General features: G+C 34.2%; 1 protein-coding gene across 2 annotated transcripts in view; it reads right to left on the bottom strand.

Moving 5' to 3' along the window:
* Positions 1 to 18,677, bottom strand: part of TBCK (TBC1 domain containing kinase) — a 235,859-nt gene that overhangs the window by 93,326 nt on the left and 123,856 nt on the right. The gene's annotated exons all lie outside the window — the stretch shown is intronic.

Raw genomic sequence — 18,677 nt, 5'->3', positions numbered from 1 at the left:
CTTTTTTGTTCTTTGTTACTTAAAAAAAATCTGATTTGTCATAATTGCAATACCTTCTCATAATTATCTTTCTGAGGATATTCCTTTATTCAGTTTGTGTTGGTCTGTGTGTTTTAGTTGGAGATTTTCGACCTATGGTTTGTCGATCTATGACTCTACCTATTTAAAAGAACAGCATTAAAAATCAGATTGGAAGTTTTGTATATGTGGGTAGGTGTTGGTGACTGGTAGATTCACTACTGGGTAGCTTGGAGACACGGTCATTTGTTAGAAGGCCCCTAAGTAAGGTATTTCTCCTCCTGGAGACATTCTACTTCTCCAGAGAATAATTCTCTAATCCATCTAAATAATCTTTGCCAGCATTGCCCATGAAGAGTTCTGGGGATTCTAACTACATACATCCCCTCACTTCTGCTCTCTGCTATGCTGTTGACTCTGAATATCAAGATACTTTGATTCTATTATTCTGAAGAATACCCCTCCAAATTTACTGTTCTCATGGTCATTTTTTTTTGTAAAACTTGCAAAATGAAGATATTTGAGCCACAAACAGTGAAGACTTCTGTCTTTATACCATTTTTCCCTCTATTACACTTCATCTTGTGTTAGGCAACATTATAGTGTCTGGGGACACTTTGAGATATAACTAAGAATAAACTAAACTAGGAATAATTAGTTTGGTTTAATGGGATATATTTTTATGATTTGAAGTCACTTCAGGATATTGATAAAAAATTTTCTCCTTGATGAAACTCTAGCCAGGTTCCTTTAAGCCCTTTCTTGACTATGCCTCAACTTTGGCTTATAAACACTTGAAGAAAATGCCAGGATAGTCTTTAACAGTTCAAGGCCACATCCCTAGGATGACTGTGGCACCCACCCCCTCAGCCCTTTAAGTACCTGCTTGAGAAAAGTCAGGGCTGCCAATATAATTTACTGTTTGTTCCACGCAACATTAGAAGATAGGGTCTCTGTCTCCCAGCCTCTGTGGGAAGGTAGAAACCTAACTTCAGTAAGTGCCAGTTAGCAAACCTAGATGAGTTTCACATGGACCAATGCCCTCCTTCACACTTTTTGTAATTTTTCACTTCCCTGAATCTTTTGAGCACCTCCTCACCCCCAGTCCCCACCTATTCCCTCATTCTCCCATTAAAATGCCCAGTTACCTCTGTACAAATTGTTCATGCTGGATTCTTCTTTATTGTAACAGTATATTACTGATTAAAACCTGTCCTTACCACTTTAACTAGTATCTGGCTTTGTTTGACAGTATAGTAAAGTTACTGCTCTAGAAGTGACTTCCTGAAATACTCCCATCACCCACTATACCGGTGCAGAGGTTGTAATGCAATACGATGTGTCCCAGCACCATAAGTTTACGGTTAGGAGAAACAGTTGAAATATACATAGCCAAAAATCAGACTTAAAAGTTCTTCCAAACTTTAAACACGTAAAATGTTGTAAGCAGAGAATCTGGTTCTCACTGATGCCTGATCAAAAGAGAAATACTCTAGGAATACTTGTAGGAATATAATTGATAATGTTACATACACAGTTATAAGTGCATCATTAACTTAAATCTGCAAATTGCAAATTGAACAGATAGTATAGCATTCCCATATTTCTCTACTACTCTGCTCATAATTTACCCTGTTTTTCACATCTTGCCTTAATGTGTCATATTTGATACAAGTGCTGAATCAGCATTGATACATTATTAACTAAGGTCCATTAACTAAGTTTACATTAAGATTCGCTCTGTTTTGAGCAATTCTGTGGGTTTTGACAAGTGCATAATGTCATGTACTTACCACTGTAGTATTATACAGAGCAATTTTACCACCCAAAAAATCTGCTGTGCTGCAACTATACAATCCTTCTCCCCAATCTCCCCACCCCACTATCCTGTGGCAATCAGTGATTTTTTTTTTTTTTTTTTTTTTTTTTTTTTTTTTACTGTCGATAGGCTTGCCTTTTCTAGAATGTCATATAGTTGGAATCATAGAGTATGTAGGCTTTTCAGACTTTTTCCTCCATGTCTGCCTATGGCTTGATAGCCCATTACTTTTCATCACTAAAAAAAATTCCAAGTTTTGGGATTTTGAAAGGTAGTAAAGAATATTTTTTAAAAGGCAATCTCTTTCTAAATGGAAATCTACCAAGTGCAAAATAGAAATGTAACCTATATTTCAACTGGGTTTAAAACAAGAAAGCAGACTGAGATCTAAGACGAATGCTTTTTAAAATTTCAGGTGAAATGCCAAAACTTTTCATGCATTTTATAGATCTGGAGGCTTATAATATCTCTGAGTTCCTTCCATGTGCTGAAATAATATTATTTATACCTCATAATGCTCCCAAGAATTAAGTAATATTATCCATATTTTATGATTGAGAAAAAAGAGGCAGAAAAATGAGTTTGGCCAGAGCTATATGACTTGTTAGTAATTGAATTGAAATTTAAACCCAGATCATGCTGCCTCCCAGGTTAATGCTCTTTCCAGTGTGCCATTATTATACCACTTTCTAAGTAAATACCTTAAATGCCACTAGACCAAGAGAACAAGGCTTCAAGCCCACCATGCTAATCTCCTAAATTCATTCCCACCCCTTTTAAACCAGAGCCTTTAAAGTTTGAAACTCTTCCAATTAAGAATGGTAGGTTGTACACATATGTCTATTCCTACTCCCTTCTGAAACATCATTAAAGGGAAACAGTAAGGGAATAAAAAAAGTATAATTCTAAGAACAAAGAGAATGTAAGAAGAACATGAGTAGACAAGAAAACAAAAATTGAGAAGATAGAACACAATTACATCAAAAGTAACTCACTTCATAAAAAGCAAGGACAACTGAAACCTTTCTATAAAGGAGAATACTAGCAAGAAGCAAGCTAATTCTTGATGCAGAGCACCAGAAAGTCTCAGGAATTGAAAGTGAATGAAAATGAGGCAGAAAAAAAACAGAGAAGAATGAGTTCTATGTATGCATAAAGAGTAGTTTCATTGCAATCTTAAAACTGTCCCCTCAAATAAAGTCTGTTAATTAAACAAATCAAAGAGCAGTGACAGAAGTGACATCAGTAAAAATAACAGAGTAGATAACCCAAGGGCATTTCTCAACGGAGTTTTTTCATTTTTTTGTTTTTGTTTTTTTTTTTAAAGAACTAATAGGGCTCCTGGGTGGCTTAGTCACTTAGGCCTCTGACCCAGGTCAAGATCTCATGGGTCGTGGGATCCAGCCCTGGGTCTCTGTGCTCTGCGGGGATTCTGCTTGAAGATTCTCTCCCTCTGCCCTTCCATCCCCCAACCCTCACATGCCCTCTCTCAAATAAATAAATAAATCTTTATAAATAATAATTTTTTTCCTAATCCTGCAATCATATGACAAGAGGGGCCATTGAAGCTATTTTGGAATATCTTGATTTACACAGCACATGTAACATATTGGATAATTTGAACCATTTCCTTCCCCACTCTGAAATTCTCATCTGTAGTTAACAACAGTATGGTTATTACTTCATCCCAACTTGTGTTTGAGATAATATGCTCACAATTGTCCCTGTGAGGCAGCTAGCAAATTAAGTAGCCAGGAAAACTGCTAAGGATAGGAAATAAATAATTTTGTATATCCAAACCACTACTGTAAAACATGGCTTGCTTAAATAAAAACAGATAAATTGTAGAGATAATGTTTCATATTTAAAATGAGTTAAAAATTTTATGAAGCTGAGTTTTTATTTGGTGTTCACTGAGAAAGGACTAACATGTAGGAAAAAAAAAGGAATGGCCAGTAGTTTACCTAACATCAGGTTTTTATCTAACACCAGGTATTGTCGTTACTGTAGTTAAAAATGAGCTTCCTAGAAAGTCAGAACTAAACTTCTGAAGATATTAGATTGGACCATTTGAAATTGCTGATATGGAAACTTACTTTATAAACAAATAACATATTCCCCTGTAATAGTAAAAAAGTACTAGATTTGGACTCCAAATTCCAGTTACTAACTTATATAACAATGAGCATTCCATAACATAACCATGCCTCAGTTATTTCAAGAGCAAAATGGAGATAATAATAAAATCTACTTAACATAGCTGTGATATTTATACAAGATAGAAAATTTTAAAAGCTTTATAAACCCTAAGTGATTCACAGCTATTATAGAGATTATTTACATTGCCGAAATTTTCTATTCAAAATTTTGCTTTAGAAATGAAGCTTACTGTAGGAGAATTAAAAATGTACAAACTTAGGTTTTGGTTTAAATAATGTTCCTCTGTGCCACTGTGTCCACAAAGGCCACCCTGTTTGTTTAATTGAATTGAACTAAAAGTGAGTTCTTACTATGGTTCAAAGTTTGGTATTAATTGTTGAGGCATCATAAAGATGAGTAATTGCTGAGAGTGTTGGAGAGGTGGCCCAGTCAGGGTGTGGTTCCCACAGAACACCTTGGGTATTCATTCATTTAAGGACCTTGACATGCCACATTCTTGGACTAAGTAAAAAACTTAATAAAAAAAAAATTAATATGAACAAAAGGACCCACCAGTTATTTAACTGTCTAGCAAAACAAAACTCAGCACTATTTAAAGGAAGATGATAAAATCCAGATACCTTTCAATGTATCTTTATCAATATCCACTGTATAATAAACAATAACTACATATGCAAAGCAGAAAAATATGATCTATAATCAAGAAATAGAAGTTCATGCAAATGGACCTATAAGATGATTCAGAATCGGAATTATTAGATAAGACTTTAAAGTAATTACTATAAATATGTTCAATGACTTAAAGGAAAATACTATAAAGTGAATGGACAGAGAATTGCAAACAATAAAAAAATTGAAATACTAGAACAGAAAAATACATTATTTGAGGTAGAAATTTACTGAAAGGTCTTAAAAGCAAGATAAAAAAAAAAGAACTATATTGAGGACAACACAGTCAATCTGCTAAAAACCAAAAATAGAGGAAATACAAATCTACAAGAAGGAATGAAGAGCACTGATAATGGAAAAATATGGTGGTAAAATACAAAAAAATGATCTTTTAGCTTCTTTTAATATGGTTAAAAAGTAACTAGCTATTTAAAATCAGAGTAACAACAGTTTATCGTGAAGTTTATTACAAATGTAGATGTAAAATATATTAAAACAACACCAGAAAATATGGAAAGTAAATGGAATCACACTATTGCAAAGTTTTTACATTTTCTATAAAACTGTACAATGTTAACTCTGTGTAAACCATGGTAGGTCAAGGACACAGATCATAGTCCCTATAGCAATAACCAAAAGCAATTTAAAATGCAAAATAAAAAGTCAACAAAGGTATTAAGATGAAATGTCAAAATTATTTAGTTAACATAAAGAAGTCAGAAAAGGAAGAGGAGAAACACAAGCAAATGGGACAATTAGAGATATGCCCAACCATATTAAAGACAAGTGGACTAAACACTCTATTTAAAAGGAGTAAAATTTGGGTGCCTGGGTGGCTCAGATGGGTAAGCGTCTGCCTTCGGTTCATGTCATGATCCCAGGGTCCTGGGATCGAGTCCTGCATCGGGCTCCTTGCTCAGCAGGGAGTCTGCTTCTCCCTCTCCCTCTGCCTCTCCCCCTGCTTGTTCTCTCTCTGTCTCTCCCGCAAATGAATAAATAAAAATCTTTAAAAAAAAAAAGGAGTAAAATTTAAGACTGAATAAACACAGCAAATAATTGTATGCCTCAATTATGTCTAACTATATGTCTAGACAACTATATGTCTGAAAGTAATACCTTTAAAATATTTTAAATATAAAATAGTTAAATTTAAAGTAACAGAATATAAGTATATATTTTAAATATTTCTAAATTTAAATACTTAAAGTCACAGATGGGTTGAAAATAAAATACAGAAAAAATACTATGTAAGAACAAAGCATGAGAAAGTTCATGTGATTATATTAATACCACACAAAACAGACTCTAAGACAGGAAATATTACTGAGATAAAGAGGCACATTTCATAATGATAAAAAGTTCATCCATCAAGATGACATAAAAATCCTAAGTGTATATGCATTTCATAAGAGAGCTTTAAAATATAAAAGCAAAAACTGATAGAATTAAGGTTGAAATAGATAAATCTGTAATAATAGCTAGAGAGTTTAATACTTCCCTCCAGGAATTTATAGAACAAAGAGAGGAAAAGCCTAGTTAGGGTAAAGAAGACCCAAACATTATTGTTGACTTATTTGACATTTATAAAGCACTACACTCAAAAAATTTAAATAAACATGATTTTAATGTGCACATGAAACATTTAACAAGATAGGTAATAGGTGTCACATAAAGTTTCAACAACAAAATTGAAATTTTGACCAAAAAAACCTACAAGGGAAATCAGTAATTATTCTTAAAGCAATAATAATGAAAAGACAGTATAACAAAATTTGTTGTATGCCTCAAAAGAAGTACTTAGGGGCAGTTACATTAGAAAAGATGAAAGTTATAAAATCAGTACTCTAATTTTGGTCTTTAAGTAGCAAGAAAGAGAGGGCACATTAAACCTAAAGAAGACAGATGACAGAAGAGTTAAGACAAAAAAAAAAAAAGAAAGAAAGAAAGAAAAAAACCCAGAAAAACAATAATAAAAGTATAAAAGTTAAGTTAAATTAACAAGGAAAATATTAGTGCCATTGATAAACCCCAGCAGAATGATCAAGATAAAGAAGAGCAAATTATAAGTATATGGAATGAAAGGAGACATTACTACAGATATATCAGACAGTAAAACCATAACAATATGATATTATGAACAATTAAATACCAGCAAATTTGAAAGCAAATAAAATAGATAAATTCCTTGGAAAGCATAGTTTACCACAAACATAACTTGACACAAGAAGAAATAGGACAACCATGCGGTCACATATCTTTAAAGAAGTTAACTTTTTTTTTTTTTAAGATTTTATTTATTTATTTGACAGAGAGAGACACAGTGAGAGAGGGAACACAAGCAGGGGGAGTGGGAGAGGGAGAAGCAGGCTTCCCGCGGAGCAGGGAGCCCGACGTAGGGCTCGATCCCAGGACCCTGGGATCATGACCTGAGCTGAAGGCAGACACTGAATGAATGAGCCACCCAGGTGCCCCTAAAGAAGTTAATTTTCCCACAAAGAAAACTACAGATGGAGATGGTTTCATTGGTGAAATTTATAAAATATTTAAAGAATTTCTAACAATCTTGCACAAATTCATTCTGAAGACAGAAAAAGAGGGAATACTCCCACTTGTTTTAAGACTATAACCTTAAGTAAACCTGACATAACCCAGTATAACTCTGATACAAAAATCTGAGAAAAATATATGAAAATTAAAACCCAGTATTTCTCATGAACATAGACATAGGTCCTTAACAAAATACTACTTAAGGGTGGTAGGTTGAATAAGGACCCCCAAGGATATATACATCCTAAGACTCAGAACCTATGAATATGTTCCACTATAGGCAAAAGAACCTTGAAATGTGAATAAGGATCTTGAGATGGGCAGATCATCATGAATTATCCAGGAGGATCCAATATAATCACAAGTAAACTTATAAGAAGGAGCATGAGTTTAGAGGAAGGAAATAGAAAGAGATGTGACAACATTATGCAGTGGGTGTTAAAGATGAAGGGGCCACAGACAAAAGAATACATGTGGACTCGAGAGGTTGGCAAAGAGGAAATGGATTTTTCCCTTCAGAGCCTCTATAAGGAACAAGCCCTCACAACACCTTTACTTTTGCCCAGACTGATTTTTAACTTCTGATCTCCAGTGTATAAATCATAAATTTGTGTTGTTTGTGGTAGTCTTTTACAGGAGCAATAGGAAACTAATACACAAGGGTATACTCTAAGTGTAAACTGTCTATTCACAATATTTTTTAATTTTCTTTTTCTTTCTTTCTTTCCCTCCCTCCCTCCCTCCTTCATTCCCTACCCATATCTTTTCAAATTAATGTTTTCAATTTCTTTGGGTAATACTCAGTAGTGGAATTACTGATCATATGGTATTTCTATTTTTAATTTTTTGAGGAACTTCCATACTGTTTTCCACATTGGCTGTGCCAATTTACATTCCTACCAGCACGACACTAGGGATCCTTTTTCTCTATATCCTTGCCAACACTTGTTATTGCCTGTCTTTTTGATTGCAGCCATTCTGACAGTGCAAGGTGATAATCTCCTTGTGGTTTTAATTTGTATTTCCCTGATGATTAATGATGTTGAGCATCTTTTCATGCATTTATTTGCTATCTGTATGTCTTCTTTGGAGAAAATGTCAATTCAGGTCCTTGGCCCATTTGTTAGTCAGATTATTTGTTTTTTATTTCAGTGTTGTTTTGTATAAACATTATATACTTTGGATATCAAACCCTTATTGGATACTTCATTTGTAAATATCTTCTCCCATTCAGTAGGTTGCCTTTCAGTTTTGTTGATGGTTTCCTTTGATGTGCAAAAGCTTTTTATTTTTTGTAGTCCCAATAGTTCATTTTTTGCTTTTGTTTCCCTTGCTTGAGGAGACATAATCTAAAAAAAATATTTCTATGGCTTATATCAAAGAAATTATTGCCTATGTTTCCTTCTAGGCATTTTATGGTTTCAGGTCTTACATTTAGGTCTTTTTTTTTTTTTTAATTCTGTTATGTTAATCACCATACAACATTAGTTTTTGATGTAGTGTTCCATGATTCATTGTTTGCGTATAACACCCAGTGCATTTAGGTCTTTAATCTATTTTGTGTTTGTTTTTGTGTATGGTGTAACAAAGTGACCCAGTTTTATTCTTTTGCATGTAGTAGTCCAGTTTTCCCAGCACCATTTATTGAAAAGACTGCTTTCCCATTGTATACTCTAGCCTCCTTTGTTGTAGATTAATTGACCATATAAGCCCATTTCTGGGCTCTCTATTCTGTTAAATTGATCTATATGTCTATTTCTGTGCCAGTACCATGCTGTTTTGATTACTACAGCTTTGTAGCATATCTTGAAATCTGGGATTGTGATATCTCTGGCTTTGTTCTTTTCTCTCAAGATTGCTTTGGCTATTTGAAGTCTTTTGTGGTTGCATACAAATTTTAGGATGATTTGTCCTAGCTCTGTGAAAAATGCTGTTGGTATTTTGATAGGGATTGCATTAAATCTGTAGATTGCTTTGGGTAGTATGGACATTTTAACAATATTAATCCTTCCAATCCATGAGCAGGGACTATTTTTCCATTTGTTTGTGTCATCTTCAATTTCTTCAATCAATATTTATCATTTTCAGAGTACAGGTCTTTCACCTCCTTGGTTAAGTTTATTCCTAGGTATTTTATTCTTTTTGGTGCAATTGTAAATGGGATTGTTTTCTTAATCTTTCTGCTACTTCCTTATTAGTGTATAGAGATACAATGGATTTCTGTGTATTAATTTTGTGTCCTGCAACTTTACTGAATTCGTTTATTACTTCTAATAGTTTTTCAGTGGAGTCTTTAGGGTTTTCTGAGTATAATATCATGTCTGCAAATAGTGACTGTTTAACTTCTTCCTTACCAATATAGATGTCTCTTATATTTGTTTCTCTTGTCTGATTACTGTTTCTAGGACTTCTAGTACTATGCTGAATAAACGTGGTGAGAGTGGACACCCTTGTTTTGTTCCTGACATCAAAAGAAAAGTTCTGTTTTTCATCATTGAGTATGATGTTAGCTGTAGGCTTTTCATAAATGGCCTTTATGATGTTGAGGTATGTTCCCTCTAAACCTACTTTGTTGAAAGTTTTTATCACGAATGGATGTTGAATTTTGTCAAATGCTTTTTCTGCATGTATTGAGATGATCAGATGATTTTTATCCTCCATTTTGCTAATGTATCATGTTGACTGATCTGTGAATACTAAACCATCTCTGCATCCCTGAAATAAATCCTACTTGATTGTGGTGAATGATCCTTTTAGTATATTGTCGACTGTGGTTTGTTAATATTTTGTTGAGGATTTTTGCATCTATGTTCATCAGGGCTATAAGTAGGCAGTTTTCTTTTTCTTTTTTTTTTTTGTGGTGTCTTTGTCTACTTTTAGTATCAAGGTAATGCTGGTCTTATAGAATGTATTTGGAGGCTTTCCCTCCTCTTCTAATTTTTTGGGATAGTTTGAGGAGAATAGGTATTAATTCTTCTTAAAATGTTTGGTAGAATTCACCTGTGAATCCACCTTGTCCTGGACTTTTTTCTTGGTAGTTTTGTTTTGTTTTGTTTTTTGTTTTGAGAGAGAGAGAGCGAGAATCTTAAGCAGGCTCTACACTTAGTGCAGAGCCTGAATGGGGCTCAATCTCATGACCCCGAGATCATGACCTGCGCCAAAATCAAGAGTCGGACACTTAACCGACTGAGCCACCCGAGTGCCTCTGTTGGTAGTTTTTTGACAAATAATTCAATTTTGTTACTAGTAACTGGTCTGTTCAGATTTTCTATTCCTCCCTGATTCAGTTTTGGAAGACTCAGTTTTTAGAAGTTTATCTCTATTCACAATATTTCTGATATATCAAATGTGAGGGATTTTCTCTTATACCAACAACCAATTCCCCAACTCTCTGGATACCAGCTGAATGTCCTACAATTTAATTAAATACTGAACAGTAACTACCCAGAATTTGCACAGACCCCACAAGTTAAGGGCTCAGTCCCACAAGACTGCCTCCATTTCAGATGCCAGTCACAAGTCCCAGATTGTCACCTATACTTCTGACCAACTGACTATAAATTGTGGGTCCCACAATCCATTTCTCAGGTTAATTTGCTATAACAGCTCACAGAACTCAGGGAAACACTTTACTTAAGTTTACCAGTTTATTATAAAGGATACAAATGAATAGCCAGATGAAGAGGCATATAGGGCAATATCCAGAAGGATCCTGAGTGTGGGAGCTTCTGTCCTTGTGAAGATGAGGTGAACCTCCCAGCAAGTGGATATGTTCACCAACCAAGAATCTCTCTGAACTCTTTAGGTATTTTTATAAAGGCTTCATCACATAGGCACGAGTGATTACTAACTCAATTTCCAGCTCCTCTCCTGTCCTAGGAGGATAGGGGATAGGGCTGAAAGTTCCAAGTTTCTAATCATGGCTTGGTCTTTCTGATTACCAGCTCTTATCCTGAAGTTCTCTAGGAGCCCACAAAGATTTATCTCATTAAAATAAACAGCTGCCCTATCACCTAGGAAAGTCCAAGGGATTTAGGACCTTTGAGTCAGGAACCAAAGTCAAGGACCAAATATTAGAATAAAAGATGCTCCTAGCATCTCTGTCATTCAGGTAATTACAAGTGTTTTAAGAACTATTGTCAGGAAGTGGGGGAAGAAACCAAATATATAGTTCTTATTCTGTCATACCTGGAAATTTGAGGTTGGTTTAACAAAATGGACTATTAATTAATGCAATTCTTCAGATTAAGAGATAAGGGAGGAACACTATATGATTAACATGATAAATGCTGAAAAAAATGTGACAAAAATTCAATACTCATTGATCATAAAAACTCTCAACAAACTAGGAAAAGAAAGGAACTTCCTCAATCTGATAAAGGGCATTTATAAAAAATCTACAGCTAACATAAAGCTTAATGGTGAAACATCAAATGCTTTTTTTCCCCCTCCTAAGAGTGAACCAAGACAAGGATGTGTTTTCATCAATTCTATTCAATGTGGACTGAAGGTCCTAGTCAGTGCAATGAAGCAAGAAAAATAAAAGGAAGGCATAAAAATGGGAAAGGAAGAAATACAACTGTCTTTTTTCTCAGACAATACGGTTTTTTACATTTAGAAAAAAACCTAAGGAATCTACAAAACTATTAGAACTAGTAAATGAATTTAGCAAGTTTGAAGGCTATCATGGTTCAAAACTCAACTGAATTTCCATATATTAGTGACATAATTGGATAATAAATTTAAAAATTTGATGTACAATAGAATGAAAAGCATAAAATACCTAGGAATATGTTTAATAAAAAAATAAGCAAAATATCACACTTAAAACTGCAAGCATTGCTGAGAGAAATTAAAGAAGACCTAAATAAATGGAGATGTACCATGTTCATGGATTGAAAGGTTCAATATTGATAAAACTGCAAATGCAGTTTTATCTGCAATTGCAGTTTTATCAATCTGATCTATAGATATAGAATCCTATAAGGCAATCTTAATCAAACTAACACCAGCTTTGTTGCAGATTTTTTTGACGAAAACTCAGGCAATTTAATGGGGAAAGGAAAGCCTTTTCAACAAAAGGAACTGAACAAACTGAATAAATATATGAGACAATAAATGAACCTCCATATCAAAATCATACCACACAATGAATTCAACTGAATCATAGACCAAAACATGAAAATTAAAATAAGCTTCTGGAAGAAAACTTAGAATATCTTAATGATTTTGGAGTAGGTAAACTAGGTAAACATTTCTTAGGGAGGGTACACTATTTGAGGATTCTGGCTTCTGGATAAAAATCCGTAAATGATTTTTTAGGCTCAACCATAGGCAATTATAAATGCTTTACCTGGAGGCCTCATGAGAGAAGGCTGCCCTCTCACACCAGACTTGGTACAGCACACTGTACCAATGCACTGTAGTCTCTGAAGGCAGTTGCTGTCAAGGACTCAGATCTCCCTGGTTGACCATGCTATTACACATATCTACATTCCTAGTCTAGGCCCCAACACAGATGTCTTTTATCAGTTGCCTTTGGCAGAGGTCTTCTTCAGATACCTTTCAAAGACTTCTTTATCAGAGGAAGATGAACTTGAAGATATTTCCTCCACTCTAATTGAGTACTAAATACTTGTCTACTCCAATCTGTTTCCACTCCACCCTTCCCGGGCCTCCAGGTCCATTAGACTGCAGGAACATTTTGCTCCAGGCTCCCTTGGTAGTTAGACCTCCAGGTCTGTGCTGATCCACCTGACCCTCCACTATTCCATGTGGAAAAATAAAACATGGAGGAGTTGGTCCTTTCTTCTGTTTAGCTTCTTGCATATAGATTTGACTGTTTAATTTTGGCTTGTTTTCTTAATTGGCTACTACAACAGCTAGCTATCAGCCTGCTTGAGCTCAGTCCATCCCCTGACAATATAACCATAAAAGAAAAAAACTGATAAACTTTATTAAAATCAAAAGTATCAATTTATCAAAAGACACATTTGAGAAAACAGAAAGGCCAAGAACAGATAAAACTCATACACATTAATAGAACAGTGGTTGCTAACGGGGGAGTAGAGATTGACAGGGGAGTGACATGAAGGAATTTTCTAGGGTGATTCAAATATTCTATATCTTGAATAGGGTGTTGTTTACATAGATATTTATTACTGTCAAGATGTAATGAATTGTACAATTGACACCTATACATTTCACTGTCTATAAATCTTATATCAATTAAAAAATATGTTTAAATATTGAGAGAAACAAACAAAAAGAGGAAGCGAAGCACAAGGTCTTTGTATCTTCTTTTCCTATAAAGTTTTTTTGTGTAAAATTTTCAGTTGGACTAGAATGGAGAGGCTAGGTATGGAGTTATATTCCATTTGTTCAATTACGTAGCATCATTTATTATCTATTAAAAATTTTAGAACATTTGAATAATTTTATTAACATCCAAAACCATAAGGGTGATCTGCAACCTATTAATCTACCTATCTCAACCACAGATATTTTTGACACAAATTATTTATAAGAAGAAAGTGAGAAGTATTCTAAGTACTGATGTTCTAAGACATGAAAACATCTCAACAATAATATAGAACTCTCACTGCTGAACAAACAACTATAAAGTTGCTTATCTTACTAACAGAAAACAAGATGAATGGAATAAAATATGCTTACTATGGAGCATTCTTTACAAGGTAAATCATAAGGACAGTACTCCCTGACATCCTCAGGCTGATAGAACTGCTATTACCATTTAACATACTGAGATGAAGTATATTATAGTGGGTAGAGAAGCACAGATTCAAGACCCAATAATCTTGAGTAACTCACAGATTCACATTTTAACATTGTTTGTAATGAGTATCATCTGTAGTCCAAGGAACACACAGATAGAATGTTATTACTAGAAAAGAGGATTCTTTTTTTTTTTTTTTTTTTTGCATTCCCACCAACAGTGTGGGAGGGAGAAAAGAGGATTCTAAAACATAAGAAATGTGCAGTGAGAGACCAATTTACTAAGATTTTGTAGGTGCTAAAGAGAGATAGCATCTGAAAATTCTCTCAGGACTTTGCCATGTAAATTATTGTGGTAAAGATCAATAGGTACTCTTTTACCATATTCTTGAACTTATCTCGGGCCACTTGCTCTCTTTTCATTCTTTGGAAACATAGCATTTTAGAAGTGTCCAATCCATTTTGCATGCTACATCCAGAATCATTTTTCTAAAATATAAATCTAATCATGTCATTTTTCTGTTTAACACTTTCCAATTGCATATGGAATAAATCCAAAATTCCTCAGCATATCATATAGGGTCCCATAATCAGTACTCTATTTCATCAATTTTTATTACCATCATCAGTGCTATTACCCTAGTCCATTCACTCCAATATCTTTATCTGTCATCCTACACTCTATTAGTATCCTACTTAAAGTTAGATGGTCATGCAGTTGCACACTTCTGTGTCATCCTTATGCTACGTTCTAAACCTCCAGTGCTTTTTCCTCATCCTCCTATGGGGCTGGTACTGTCTTATCCTTATGTTTATGACCTCAGTGCATAAAACTGTGTCTGTCATATAACTGTTTTCATTAGACATGTGTTGAATGAATGACTTAACTTATCTTAATGTCTCACAGAAAAGTGGTCAAAATTTCCTGACAACCAACTCATCCACTTTACATGCTTCACAGCTCAAAAACATTAAAGCAAAGTTGCTAAGTCTCATAGATCAATATTATTGAATGTTTCCCAAAAGTAAGTCTACTCTTGCCTTCCCTTTTTGTTCTAAACATGGTATTTTTCACAAGCCCACATTTACTGGGGTTTAACTTTACTGACACCATCATTTATCTATATAATATTTCTGGATGATTTGTCCTTGTTTTGTGCTCCTTTCACACTTCTTAGTTCAATTCAGATGGACACTATAGTGGAACAATATCAGATAGGATAGAATGAAGTATGACAGACATCATCCTGTAGTTGAGCTTAAAAGGCAGTAACCTTGGAAACACCAGTGGCCAATATCCAGTATTGGATGGCACTATGAAAAACTCAGTATTTCTTCTAAAAATACCTTGCCGCTATTTTTAGACTGTATAAGAAATGTCAAATGTACTGCTTTCATATTTATCTCCCCTAGTACTACAATGACACACACAGCAATACATGTCAAGAACTTTTAGCAACATTTTCTAGCATCATTCGTACTTCCTCAGAAGGTAACATCCCACTATATAATCTATTACAAGGGAATAGAATTTGGGAATAATTATTGGCAAAAGTAGTATCTTTTTGCTATGTTCTCTCTTCAAGAATTAAAGAGTTAGTATAAAGTGATGGAAAGGAGGGAGAAAGGAGAGGGAACTTATAGAGATTGAATGTTACATGTTCTTTATGTATTTTTAAATTTTTAAAATATTAAATGCTACATATACTTTAAAAGAATAGTTACACATACTGTGTACTCAGTACTGGATTTTGTGTCAGGTATGTTATGTATATTATCTTTAGTGCTCGTCATAACACTAAAGCAGAAATTAATGTGCCAGAACTGGGATGTGAACCTACATCTATGTTATCTACAGACAGCTCTTACAGCAGGAGCACTGCACTGAAAGTTTCCCAGGTCACACAGGCAGTGTGTGGTGGAGCTAGGACTTAAACCCTTATCTGTCTTGACTGCAAAGCCTGTGCTGTCTATATACTATACTACACTGTCTCTGAGCAATGAAAGGAAATATTCTTCTTAGTCATAATATATACTCAACATAGAAGGCTTACTTGACTTCTTATGTAATTCCTCAATTGTTTTTGCTAACAAGGAGATCTATATGATTGATATCTACCTTAATAATTTATAGAAAGAGCCAAATGGGGTGATTGCTGCATTTATACCACCAATAGGAAAGCCTGTCATGATAGAATGGAAAAGTGAAAAAAAGCATAATAATGATGATAACATTAATAAAAATAATCACTTACATCGTTTTGCTTTGTGCCAGTACTGCTCTAGGTTGTTTAGATATATTTATTTAACACAACAACCTATGAGGTAGGTACTATTATCATTCTCATGTAATCAGAGTTAAGGAAACAAGGAGGTTAGGTCATGACCCTAAGGTCACACAGCTATAACTGGCAGAGCCAGGATCTGAAACCCAGGTGATCTGGTTCCACAGTCCATGCTCTTAACAACTAGAGCTACTGAGCGTCTCTTTGTAGAAAGAAACAACTAGAAAGGACAGCTAAAAAAAAAAAAAATGCAACCCTGTTTTGTTCATAATGTTACCAACTGGGTGGTGTTTCCATTGTGTTACTGTCAATAGATGTTCTGAAGCAATCTGCTTCAGCAAAGAATTTAGTTAAATTTGCTGTTTGCTTATGCTTTTAAACTCAGTTGAATGGGGATTTCAGTAAAGTACAACATATTTAGTGAGTTCAGATCAATGTTTGATCCTATCCTGTCTTTATCTACAAATTTTGTCTCAAGAACTAAAGTGAAATTAGCCAATCCTTTTTCTGTAGACTTAAAAAGATTGTTTCTTTTAAATATGTTTCAAGCTTATGTCACGTAACTTTTGCTTAGAAAAGGCACGTTCAGTGTGTTTGTGTGTATTAATCTGGATTCACTTCTTAGGACTTCCCATGATCACTTCCAGTTCCTTCAAGCATCAAGTACAGTTAGGAAGCTCAACATCTTTTTAGATCTACTTAGGAAATACATCCCAAATAAATGTCCTTTGATTAAAAATAAAACATGGGTATACTTTAGGGCAAGGTCTATGTTTAGACCCCTTCTGTTTTTTTTAAGTCATATTTTTATTATAATTTCTTTCTTCCCCAACAGGAATTATATACAGTAACCAAGCAAATGATGAGCCAGAATAATGGCACTAAGGATCAAGGCAATTCACATCAATAGAAGGCATCCTATTTTCAAAGTAGGTAGAGTTTACCTTTTCAACGAGTCAGTCCTAACAAATGTATTCTTACTTTCTGATTTGAGAAGTAATAATTTTATTTTAATGGACAAGCAGAGTTACTGTTAATATGCCTATACAATCTGACAACAGATTCTTTCATCAGTATTTAACGGAACATTTATGTATGAAATTGGAAAGGCATTAAATTTGCTTGATTTCAAAATGCACAATCAGCATTTCTGATTTTATTTTAGAACTGACCCTAATTAATCATCCTCTGTTTAAGTTGGGAATGAGAGCAAAACATCGCAGGGTACAGACAGTGTTCCTAGTTTGTGAAACCAGCTTCTTTATTACTATTCAATGCCAAAAGAAAAAAAAAACAGATAATTTGATTTTCAAGAGGAATCTCCCAGAAACAAATAATATAAGAACTGAACTATTATTTGTTCATATAAAAAAATAACAAGTTTGATAAGTTAGATGACGGTGATACTTTGAATTAGGGAGAAAGAAGGAAGGAGAAATTTTAAATAAATCCAAGCATTTTTGTTATTATTCCAAGCATTTTTGTTATTATTTTCCCAAAAGGATGAGGATTTTCAACAACAGACAGTGAAGTACCAAATATAGATCATCAACTAAAGATAAAAGTCAAGGGAGGTAGCAGTTTTCTTATTTCTCTTGAGAGTGCTTAATAAATATGTAATCTTAAGGTACCCTTTATTTTGAGGATTTATTTATTTTTTAATCGTTTTTTAAAATTTAAATTCAATTAATTAACATATAATGTATTATTAGTTTCAAGAGAGAGGTCAGTGATTCACCAGTCTTATATAATACCCAGTGCTCATTACATCACACGCCCTCCATTCTTTTGTTGTTTTTTAGGCAAATTTATCTCTTGGATAACTTTAAGTGCATTTATTATCAGCAGTCACTTGTACCTGCCTAAAACTATGAACAACAATAAACTCAGCAGAAGGGCTGGAACTAATGAAATGCTGTTTGAAGAAAGTAGAATTTTTCTACCTGAAAAAAATTTTGGTTTCTGCAAAAATATAGTTTAGTTTTTTAGTTCCACAGATTGTTATATCTTAGGTAATCACATTACTTTCATCTTTGCAACCACAGCAGCAAAGCTTAGACTGTGGTTGTATTTCCTATTTCCACACTTAGCTTTTAACACCTAGATTTACAAACTCTTCACTTGTGAATATAATATATAGCTTAACTTACTATCCCACACTGTATGACATGGAATTTCCTAGGACTGTTATGTGCCCTCCCAAGGGCACAGCATTTCCTTTCCTCAAACTGTCAAATGGTTAGTAAGCAGCTATGGATAGGAGAGAGCAAAGTTCCATGTGGATTACATCTTTGTGAAAATATAGATTCTTAAACACCTAACCAAGTAGCCTATTGACTCTATCAGCTGAAGATAAACAGGCCTGTCCCAAGATTGAAGGCAAATATGTTACTGCCCCCAGTTCTTTTACCCTTTTGGTGGCATCACTGACTTGAAAGTAAACC

This window comes from Eumetopias jubatus, unplaced genomic scaffold (genome assembly GCF_037043125.1).
Source record: "Eumetopias jubatus isolate StellerSeaLion01/CBP00866 unplaced genomic scaffold, mEumJub1_p1.0 scaffold_2, whole genome shotgun sequence".
Classification (NCBI taxonomy): domain Eukaryota; kingdom Metazoa; phylum Chordata; class Mammalia; order Carnivora; family Otariidae; genus Eumetopias; species Eumetopias jubatus.
The sequence above is the reverse complement of the archived record's forward strand: the minus strand, read 5'-3'. Positions and strand labels throughout refer to the sequence as shown.